Source organism: Pseudorca crassidens, chromosome 14 (assembly GCF_039906515.1).
Source record: "Pseudorca crassidens isolate mPseCra1 chromosome 14, mPseCra1.hap1, whole genome shotgun sequence".
NCBI lineage: Eukaryota > Metazoa > Chordata > Mammalia > Artiodactyla > Delphinidae > Pseudorca > Pseudorca crassidens.
Window position 1 is genome coordinate 44,588,328 of NC_090309.1, and position 12,125 is coordinate 44,600,452.

At 39.1% G+C, this 12,125-nt stretch overlaps 1 protein-coding gene across 3 annotated transcripts in view; it reads right to left on the reverse strand.

The window, feature by feature from the left end:
- Positions 1-12,125, reverse strand: part of CCDC85A (coiled-coil domain containing 85A) — a 685,546-nt gene that overhangs the window by 534,307 nt on the left and 139,114 nt on the right. For all 3 annotated transcript variants that reach the window (XR_010934545.1, XR_010934546.1, XR_010934547.1), the window contains exon 3: positions 5,399-5,511. The gene's annotated coding sequence lies outside the window, so the exon portion shown is untranslated. The remainder of the gene's footprint in view (positions 1-5,398; positions 5,512-12,125) is intronic.

A 12,125-nucleotide genomic window follows, 5' to 3' on the forward strand; every position in this document is an offset into this window, starting at 1 on the left:
TATTGCCATAGGCAATCAAACAGCATGCTTCCAAAAAAATGTAGGGGAAAAATTATTACAAAGGAGTTCCTGGCAGCTAATTAATAAAAAATATTATTTTCCCAGACTGTGATATTTGCTGTCAGCTTTTAAAATTTGTGATTTATTTGTGATTTCTTTTGCTATTCTAAATAAGAATTCACTTTTGTGTCTAATTTTGCATTTATAATTTTGTATTCTTTCCCTTAAAGTGAGCTTCTAAGTATGTATAAGTTTTGCTCAAAACCTGGATACATCCCTAATTGCATGAAGTCACCCTGTGCCTAGCATATATGGGGCTTTTGTGAAAATAGACAAGGACATTTAATCTGGGCCTTGGAATATTTGAATAGGCAGGGAAAAAAGGTATAGGAGATGACCCTTTATTTCAAACTTAACACCACAATGTACAGGCATCAATTAATCTTGTTAATAACAATTGTGTATTTAAGAGTTGCTAATTTCTGACTCAAGCTCAAAAGTTCAAAAGTATATTTCAACCTCTGGCCTCTATTCGATGTGTTCTTGTAGTGATTCAACATTCTGTTCCCCCTGTTTGTCTCTTAGCAGCAATCATCTGCCTTTATTTCCTAATCTGGTGATTAGCCATTAAACATTCACTGGGAATCCACTATGCACAGGGCACTGTGCTAAGTACTAAGGGAGCAAAGGTAAATATGACATAATCCCTGGCCTCAAAGAACTTACAATATGATTAGAAAATTAAACACAATAAATTTGGGTTCAATTTGTTTTAAGTAGTCACTATTTATTGAGCACCTATATTTATTGAGGTGCTTTCAGTCCATTATCTCATTCCTCATATTCATCCAATGAAGAAGGAATTTTTAGCTCCATTTTACTGGTGAAGAAGCAGATTCAATGACTTGCTTAGGGTCAAATATCAAGCAGGGGCAGGACCATGAATGGAAACAAGACACATCTGTCTCTAGAGCCTTAATATGTTCTAAGGGGAGCACAGCTGAGAGCATTTAACCCTGCCTGGGAGATATCAGAGAAGGCTGGGCTGATCTTAAAGGTGGAATAGGGTTTGTCCCAGTAAAAAAAAAGGGTATTCCAGCAGAGGGGAATTTACACACAAAGGTAAGGAAGTAAAACACAACAAGGGACGTGTCAAGAAACCTCATAAATTTTGTAGTTCCTAACTTAACAAGATCCTGACTCCTAATACTAAACAATGTGGTAACAAATCTCACTCCATCCATCAGTTTTTTCATTTCCCCAAACTTTCTTTCTTTCTTTACTTCTCTCCTTATTTTATTCTTTCCACAAGCATGGATATGATGGCTGTTTAAACACCCTTCCTGCATTTAATGAACTTAGTTTATTGGGGGAAACAAATTAATTAAATAATCCCACAAACAAATGTAAAATTGCAATTACGACAGAAGCTACCAAAAAGGCAGGTGGTGCTCCAAGAGCCTATAATAGGAGGAAATCAAATGACCTACCATGGCATCCCTTGAAAAATGTCTCTAGAGATGAGCTCTTGAAGATGAGTAGGAGGTAACTGAATAAAAAGGGAGGGAAGGGCTTCCCTGGTGGCGCGGTGGTTGAGAGTCCGCCTGCCGATGCAGGGGACACGGGTTCATGCCCCGGTCCGGGGGGATCCCACATGCCGCGGAGCAGCTGGGCCCATGAGCCATGGCCGCTGAGCCTGCGCGTCCGAGGCCGCAACAGTGAGAGGCCCGCGTACCGCAAGAAAAGAAAAAAAAAAGGGAGGGAAGAGCGTTCAGAAAAGGATCTACATACACAAAGGCCCTTCGGAGGGAAGAAGTATTTTGTGGGATGGAATACAAGTGACTGGAATGCCAGTGTAGGTGAAGCTGAAAATGTAAGAGGTGGCCTGATAGGAGATAAAGCTAGACAGGGTGCCACTGAAGAATTTGTCTTTATTCTTAGAGAAATTGAAAACTATTTAAATATTTTAAGCAGGTAAATAATGTCATCATATTTGCACTTTGGTAAAACACCCTTTTACCTTGAGATAGACTGGAATGGGGTCAGAATGGATGCAGGTTAGAAGACTATGCAAGCAGCCCAGGAAAAGATGATATGCTAACTTGGACAAAAGTATTGGTGGAGAGCACGAAGAGAAATGAACAGATTCAATATACATAGGAGACAAAGGACTTAATGACAGGTTGCATACGGATAATAAGGGAGAAGGACATGTCAGGAATGGGCCTAAGTTTCTGGTAACCCAATAGGCAGACAATTGTTTCCAAGCAGAGATTCAGGAACCGAGTTTCTTCTATTTGGGACCTCTATTCCCTGCAACTGATGGCCTCCAAGGTCCCTGTGCTCATCTACAACAAGAGGTGGATCAATGGCGGGTTGAAAGTGAGAACATTTTATGGGGCAGGACTGGAAGTGGCTTACATCGCTCTGCTATATCCCTTTGGCCACACTTGTGAGGAAGGCTGGGAAATAGAGTCTAGCTGTGTATTCAAAAAGAAGAGCAAAGGAGTTTGGTTACTAGCTAGCTGTCTCTGCATCAATGGAGAAGCTAGAAAGTGAGTACGGTTGACCACTGAACAATGCAGGGGTTAGGGGTACCAACCCTCTGCCCACTCAAAAATCCATCCAGCCCACCTTATACTCCATATCTGAGGTTCCACATCTATTGATTCAAGCAACTGCGGATTGTGTAGTACTATTTTATTTACTACTGAAAAAATTTGCATATAAATAGACCCATGCAGTTCAAACCCATGTGGTTCAAAGGTCAACTGTATATTCTTTAGTATGGCAATGGAAGTGTTCCACTGGAGCAGAGAACAGTTTTCTAACTCCTTGATTACTTTTTAGTTTCACTTATTTTTCTCTATATCCCTTCTCTTTAACATACTTCTTGTGTTCAAGGGTAAGTAGAACACTTTACTTAGTTCCACACTTGTATGTATTCATTTTTAATGAGGGCAAATCACCTTTTCAATACCTATTTATTCATTCAATGGATATTTAAATGTCTACAGTTGTCTCAGTCTAGTTGTTTACTCCTTGTCCAAGGATGGCAGAAAGAAAACTATTCTTTTATAAAAAAAGGGTATCAGTAATGGGTTTTAAATTTATAAGAAAAATGTTTATGTACAAATATGATTATTTTAGTGTCATTTCTAATAGTCAAACAAATGAAAACAGTTTAAATGTATAATAATGGGGGAATGGCTAAGTTTAAACTATGGCACATCTATACAGTGGGGCATTATGCAGTGATTAAAGTGTTAATAAACAGATTTTTATGGAATGGGGAATATTTGTGATATAGTATTAAGTGGACAATGTAAGAGGTACTATCTCAATTACATAAATATATGTATGGAAAGAAGAGGGACACCAAATATTAACTATAGTTATTTCTGGGATAGGATTAAAAGAACACTGTATTCTCCTCTCTGTACCTTCCTATATCTGCAATTTAATTTTTTTACAATTAAAAAAAATTAAAAGCAAACTCAAAAAAGCCATAGGAATCTTGGAAATATGATAGGTAATCATAGCCAAGCCATATTAAAGCTTCCTAAGCAAAAATGGACATTAAAGCTGAAGGTTCAGTCTAAAATTTGTGAGGGGGTTACAAGAATCTTCCATATGAGTGCTTGTTCAATAGTAGTAAGAGCCCACCAGTCCCATTAACTGGGGGCTTCAACATCTTGGTGACCTACATGCAGCCTATGGGATGGGTCCATCAGTGCTGACCTGGTAAGGCAAAGCCAAAAAGAAGAACTCAGACCAGAGAATCAGACTTTGGTAGATGAGGAGGCATAACAAAGCCAAACCTCCTGGTAAGAGAGAATCAGGGGGAAAAGGCCGGCCTTTGGCTACACCAGCGGTCCCCAACCTTTTTGGCACCAGGGACCAGTTTTGCCACAGGCCGGTGGGGGGCTGGGGATGGCTCAGGCGGTAGCACAAGCGATGAGGAGGGGCAGATGAAGCCACTGGCTCAGCTCATCCGCCGCTCACCTCCTGCTCTGCAGCCCCGTTCCTAACAAGCCGTGGCTCGGTACTGGTCCACAGCCTGGGGATTGTGGACCCCTGGGCTACACAACAGCAGAGCAAGAGGTCCAGATGTCAAACAAGTAGATGCAAAAGGCAAAAGCTGCAGGAGCAGTTTTTATTCAGAAGTGTTTATTCAGAAGTGAGGGTCGGGAGCAAGGATTCAGGTGCTGGGAGTTCACATTAATCTCCTAGGATGGAATTTAGCCCAGGGCCTCAGGTGAAAATCTAAGGCATGTTTACAAACATCTTAACAACAAACACCATAGCTTAGTGTTACCATATCTGTGTTACCCTTTTCCAAGAAAGGCATTTTTTAATGCCTAGATATTTAAATAGTAATGACAATAACATTTCCTGAGCATCTACTGTATGCCATAGACTGTGGCCTCACACCATGCTAAATGCTTTAGATGCTTTACAGATACTATCTCATTTTATGACAGGGGCATTTCTATCCCATTTGAAAGATGAAGAGACTGAGTCTTGGAGAAGAAACTGCCCAAGTCACACAGGGAGAAAGTGGTGGAGCCAGGTCTATGACCCAAGTCAGTTTGACACCAAAGCTCATAGTCTTAACCACCTCATTACTGGTCAGTGGCTAATTTTATGTGGCCATGGATATTTTCTGTGTTTCTTTTTAAAAACATGTCAGTAAACCACAAATCCTGTCTACCAGGGATGAGGCTAATAGACACCATGGGTGAGTAAATTACATTAAGGGCTTTGGTGCCTGTTAAAGGAATATTACTAATAAAAAAAAACGACTTATGAGAGTTAATTTGGAAAATAAGGAGGTCTTCTCAGCATTCCTAACATTACAACATAAGGTCTGAAGATGACTCTTCTTCATCTCTAGCTGAGGTAAATAGGGAGTAAATGGAAAGTTTATGCTAGGGATAGCTAAGGCAGCCATGAAAATTAGCCTGGATTCAGGAAGGATCTAAATGGAATAAGTAAGGCATTAAACAATTAAGATTTCTAATTGAAAACACAACATACAGCCCTTATGTGATTCTTTGGATCACTGAAACGTACCCTCTTTAGACCAAACATCTGAATGACACTGTTAAATATAAAATATAAGTATAAAAAAACCTTTATAGTGCAGTAAACATTTCTGTGGACTGAAGCATAAAATCGATTGGGCAAAGTTGAACAATGAATAAAAGAGTAAATACTCCTTCGTTTGCTTCTTAGAGATTTATGTAGAGCTGTTGAATATCAGTTGCAGCTTAATAACACGCTTAGGTTTTTTTTTTTTTTTAATTTATCAAGATTTGACATGTTTTCGTCTGTTGAGTGAAAGTTCATGCAATTAGCTGTGCAGAAAGCTATAAACACACCCAGGCCACTTTACCTTAGCAGATGTAACTGCAAATCATCCACTGAATACTCTCCAGCACTGGTCAAATCTAGTAGACCATTCCAAAAGTAACCATGGGGCTTTCAGTACATATCATTTACTTCCTCCTGTTCAAAAAAAAAAAAAGGTTAATCCCTTCAGCAGCAATTCTCATCCTTTTCTCCAGAGATGTTTTAAATATTCTGTGATTAAATTATGCAAAGAAAATAAGTGATGTTGCGAATGTCATTAAATGGCAGTGGCAGTGGGAAGTCTCATAGCAGCCCATGATCACCTTGGAGGGGGGTAAAAATCAAACATCTGCTCAACAACACCAAAGAAATTTTGGTTTTGTTTGTTTTTTTTTTTTTTACTGGTCTGAGGGCCAATCTGAAGATTCCATTTTCAAGTCACTGCACTGATATCAAGATACACTTTACATTCTATGAGTGTGCTTAAAGGAGGGCAGAGTAAGTTTTGATGTCAAATAAATCGAACTAGAGGATAAATAAAAAACAAGAAATGAAAAATTATGTAACACAAAGCTATTTAGCTCTGCCAGATGCTTCTGTAGCAAAGAAGGAATCCCAGCAAGTCAAATGCATGCCCTGTTATCTTCCCAATAGCTTCAGTAACGAGCTATTTGGTGTGGAAGCAAGCTTGGGCCCTAGCTCTTGACAGTTTTATAGCCCTTGGTCAAAGTTTTCAACAGCGTTTGGGCAGGCGTGACTAGGCAGCTAGATTATACATACTGACTTTCCACTTGCAGCTACACAATATTTACTTTACAGGGTGAGCCAGTAAACCTGCTGACCAATTAGGCCACAGATCTTTCATGCCTCATGAAAGCTAAGCAAAGACTGAATATAAAAATCTCAGAAATGCATGCAAACTGGACTTTCCTTTAATGTGTCTTCATATAATCTCCACAAAAAAGAATGTCAATGACCAACAGTCTTCAGAGCCACTTCAGTGTAAAAAACAGAGTGTCTTTCAAGGGAAGAGTTCTAGTTCTTTGGATTTATGGAGACCCACATTCATATGGGAGATAGGATCAAACTTCAGAAAACAAGGCAATTTTATAAGAAATCTCCTGAACTCTTCTAACCCCTCTGTTATTTGGCCTGTTATTCAAGTCCCTCCACAAAAAATTTTCCAACTTTTTAAGCCAATATTTCCTTCAATGAATTCTCTCTTCTAGCCAAATTGATCTTCTCATGGTCCCCTGGACATGTGATGTGTATTCCTACCTCAATGCTCCATCTCAAACCATCAACCCCTACTTAGAATGTCATTATCTCCTCCCTATCTCTCCTTGCCCAGCGGCCTATAGGCCACTTCTCCTTGAGTGGCTGCCTTACTGCAAATTCAACATATCTACTACCAAGACTATATTCTTCTTAAATTTCCATCACTTGTATCATCATTCTTACATCTCAGCCAGGCTCAAAACCTTGAACAGACTTTTGAGTCTCCTTCTTCTTCCATACATCCTATATTTAATCAGTCACCAGGGCCTGTGGATTCCAGCATTGTTATATCTCTTGCAAATAACCACCTGCCTTTTCCATTTCCACTGCCAACACCCTTGCTCAGGCCTTTATTTCCTCACCTGGACCATTTAAAAAGTTTCCCACTGTCCTCTCTGTCTCCAATTTCTCCACCTTTAATCCAATCTAGACACCTCAGCCAGATTAATCTTCCTAAGTACAGCTCCGGGTCACATGACTTCTCTGTGTAAATACCTTAAATGGAATCCCATGGCCTAGTAAAGTTTAATTTAGGAGTTGGCCCCAAGAGCATTCCCCAATAAACTTTCTGCACTGAAATCTTTATCTCAGAATTTGTGTTCAGGGAACCCAACCTAAGACACCAAAACACCTTTCATATCTTTCACTCCTGTCCTTCATATAGCCTACATTCCAGTCAGACTGGGGGAATCTGCCATCCTTAAAGACACTCCATGTGTTATCACTAACTCATTCATCCACAAAGTATCTACTGAATATCTGAAATGTTCCAGGCTCTATAAGAGGTATTGACCAACCTAAAGGGATATAGACAAGTAAACAGGCCATTAGAATACAGTATGAACAGTGATTTCCCAGCTGAGTCCAGAGGCAGAGCAAGGGAGAAGAGCGTGCTAGCTGGGAACTGTGTGCACAAAGTCCTGGAGATGGGAAAACTCACCTCGGGAGTCTGTAAACTGCAAGAGCACTTCAAAATGGCTGACGCTCAGGGAGCCTGAGTGGTGGTGGCAAGAGATGAGGCAAGAAAGGCCAGCAGGGCCAGAACAAGAAACGCAAGCAGCCTTACTTAAGGATGTAGACACTTTGCCTTAGGGCAAAGGGGAGCTATTAGGAGGCTTTAAGGTAAGAAAAAGCATGATGGCATTTGTACTTTAGAAAGACTCCTCTGCCTGCAATGTAGAGAAAGAATTAGCTGGAGGAAAGCTTGAAGGCAGACGGCTACTATAGTCATCCAAGCAAAAGATGATGGAAAGCTGACCCAAGGAGGTAACAATGGAGACAGAGAGACCTGGACAGATTCAGGAGATATTAAGAAACTATAATATAAAGCGCATGATGATTTATCATATGGAGGGTGTTGGGAAGGGAGGAGTCAAAGATTAAACCATGTTTCCAACTTGAATAACTAGATGTACATTATTCATTGAGATAGGCAACACTGAGGAAGATGCATAACTGGGGAGAAAGAAAAGGAGTTCAGTTTTGGTCATGCTGGACTCAAGGTATTTAAGTAAGAGTTGGATATGTGGGTGTCAACAGAAGAGAGGTATATAGGTTTGACCTTCAAGAGAGCAGCCTGGCTAGAGGCACAGGTGAGGCATCATCAGCATACATATGGTCATAGAAACCTGGGGGTGAGGTTGAAAAGAGCTGTCAGAAAAGCAGGGAGAAAACCAGTGGAGTGTGGTGTCATGAAGCCAAGAGAACCCTTCAAGATAAAGCAAAGGGTCAACAGTGTTAAATATTGCTCAGGTCAAATAAAATAAGGACCAAAAAGATTGTCCACTGATTATATAAACACATCTGTGGTTTTGCTCAAACTATTCCACAACCAGAAACCATAGAAACATTTCCCATCTTTCTTTCAAGGATCGTCTCAAATTGCCTCACATTTGCATGGTGATTTATTGAACATCGTCACATGTTACCTCATTTACTGACTAAGATTTCGAGGGTTAAAACCATCTCTTATGTATCTTAGCATCTCTCTCAGCTCATTAAAATGTGGATGCTGTAGGTTCAGAAAAGGAGCCAAATTTGCAGTGAAAGCTCCATGAAAGAAGAGAATCCATGGATGGGAAGAGTTGGTCCACAGACCAGAACTATTGCTTGTCCTTGTCAGCAAGATGGCACAGCTAAGACAAGTCTGTGTCCTCGTGAGAAGAGTCATGAAGAATTGCCCTTGACTGTTTAAAAAAGGAACACCAGACACTCAGTCTTTATCCTTATATGCAAACTTATTGAATGAAATGATGGTGACAAGGCCATCCTGCCTTTTCACCAAGACATTAACCTAATGGACCAGTTTAGAATTAGATCTGGAGCAAAATGCCCACATCCTCCAGACACTGACTGACAACACTCACCCCAAAAGGGAGGCCATGAGCAGCCACTGATATGGAGGCATTCATCTTCTGACTGTTCTTTTTTCTGGAGGGCAAACATCTAAAAAGGAAAACCTATTTGAATAGGTGTAACTGCCAACTTCACTTACCCCTTCATAGTTAATGAGCCTATTTTGTTTTATGGGTGCTTCAAAAGAGCTGACAGAGAGGAGAGACAGCTCTGAATGGAAAACAGCTTGCTGAGCCCTCATTGTGAGGTGATGGCTTGCCTTGTCATGCCCTCTCAGACCTATATTTCAATGATTCCCTTTTCAAACACTGATCGAAACCCAAAGGAAAAGAGAATTCTCACTCTCCTCCAAAGTGTCAACATGTTAGAATATTTCAAGGCAGCTTGAGGAAGATGCAGCCACCAGCACAGTAACAGTTAAAGCAGTAGTGATGTGGTACATTTTTTAAGACACTCAGCCCAGACCTCCAAAACTTGCTGCTCAGCAAGTTGCCCTCCCCCATCCCTGCCTACACAACATTCTTCTTAAGTTCTTAAGAGGCCCTGGCATTTAGAACATTGGCAAGTATTTACTCAATGCCCAGAAGAGTACCTTCAAAATGGTGGGTGCTTGATAGTGGTGACACTCAACAAATAGCCCTTTAAGCATTAGCTTTTTATAAATGGAGTGAAGATTAAAGTTAAAGATAAAAATTCCTAGCAGCTTCTGTCTGCAATATGTTTCCTAAAGAAAGTTCAGTTCAGTAAGACGTTAGTAAAATGCCTATTAATATTAAGCACCACAGGAGTTCAGGATTTCCCCTCTTTTCATCAAGTCATTTTGTCATTCAGCACTGCCTCCATATTAATATTGCACATAATATTGCAAACTTCACTTCCGGATGACTTTACCCCTTATACTGTGGTTTCCACTGACAACCCTGAGTGGGTTAAAAACAGATGATCCATTTTACACTGGTCCATTCTACAGGTGTCCAAGCATGCATGGTATCATTAAAGTGGGACCAGCTATGTAAGGAGAGCATTTCAAACAGGAGAAACAGTACTATAAATCAGAAGCTTAAGAAGGAAAGTAGGGATTTAATCCAATGCCAGCATTTTACATGACTAAAAAATTTTTAAACAAGCTGAGACATGAGAGAAAGTGCTTTACCAAGGTCACATAGTTACAAGAATCTTCTCAGAATTAGTTTTATTCTCTTGTGTCCCCACTGTTTTAACAACTGTAATATTAGATTCCTATCACAATATACTAGTATGCTACATTTTATAATCTTAATAACCACACAGAGCACACAGCTGATTAGTAGGCCTTCAGGAGTAACATAGATAGAAAGATTAAGAACAATTTAGGTAGGAAAGAATTTGCTCCAAACACCAACTATATATTAAGTTGAGAAGAAGGCTATGTGTAAATAGGCCAGAAATTTTTCACCTATAGCTAGTAAAATAATAATAATAATAACAACAACAACAAGAAGTAGAATTTTTTAGATGTATCAACACATCTAATCCTGACAACCATCCTATGAAGTAGAACTATTATCCCCATTTTAGAAGTGAGGAAACCAGGGCCCAAAGAGGTTAAGTAATTTTCCCAGTTGTTCACAGGTTCTATAGCTAATAAATGAGAAAGTAAGGAGTTAGACCTAAACTGTCAGGCTCCAGAGGCTGCCCTCTTAACCACCATGCTGTACTGACTAGGCTTAATATACACAACCATAAACAATATGCATGAGACTAATTTGATTAAAAAAAGCTTTCCACAGGGCTTCCCTGGTGGTGCAGTGGTTGAGAGTCCGCCTGCCAATGCAGGGGACACGGGTTCGTTCCCCGGTCCGGGAAGATCCCACATGCCGCGGAGCGGCTGGGCCCGTGAGCCATGGCTGCTGAGCCTGCGCGTCCGGAGCCTGCGCTCCACAACGGGAGAGGCCACAGCAGTGAGAGGCCCGCGTACCGCAAAAAACAAAATAAAATATAAAATATATTTTATTAAATATATATATTTAATATATATATATTTAAAATATATAAAATTAAGATTTTTCTTCTTTTATATTAGGTCTTGGAAGTGTTGATCTGAAACAGAATAATTCAATGTCTCACAATTTTCAAGCTGTCCTTTCCACTGAATGTGTTGCATTTCATTTCACTAGCTAATTTTTATAACTAGTATAAGACTGCATCTACTTTAAGAACTACAGGAATGCACTTATTTTAATATTTTTCAAGAACTTAGACTTTTTTCTCTAGAATATTGCTTTTTCTAAACTAAAGATTTAGCACCTCTACCTTTTGGTCGTCATTCATAGCTTGTTCCAGTTCTCATAATTTATTAGTGGAAATTATGCTTGGTTTTTGGAATAACACATTGTAGATTGTAAATGGGGTTACTTTCCACTAAGTGTAAATAAAAGATTCCAATAGTTACTACATATTTTACCAGTGAGAAGTTAACTGTAACTTCAAGTGAGCCCTTTTTGAAACAGAATCTGAATTTTTTTTTAAATGGTTAAAATAGGAGATGGCTTCTCTGTCAAATACTTATCTCATACTTTTAAGCTGATCAGAATTCTCCAAAGTGTCAAATTATAAATCACTGTCAAAAATAACAAATTAAATTAATTATCAACTTACAAAATAATTTGAGTAATTATAATTCAATAGAATTTGTTAGGTGCCTATAATGTGACTAGTCAGTAGCAGTAACAAGTATCCATATTATTTATAGGTAGAAATAAAAGGGTTATTTACTGATTAAATGTGAACAATCAACTTCTTTTTAGCTCTTCTTCTCCAAGTAGCATATGGACCCCAACAGTTAATTTTTCACTCACTTTCCAAATAAGATGAAGTAAAAATCTGACTTGAAGAAAAAAATCAAAAACTAAGCATACTAAGCATGGTATCTTACTTTAGTAAGGTACCTATGATGCACAGGATGCTCATAAGATATACCTAAAAATTCAAAAACAGGTCTAAAATCATTTTACACCACTAGTTTGACTACATTTTTATGGAGAAAGACACACTGAAGTAAATTTCACTAATTCATTATAATTCTTTAACCAAGTTTCTATGTACATTTATAGTATTTCTAATTTTTCTATTTTACTTTCTATACTATTTTCATTGTG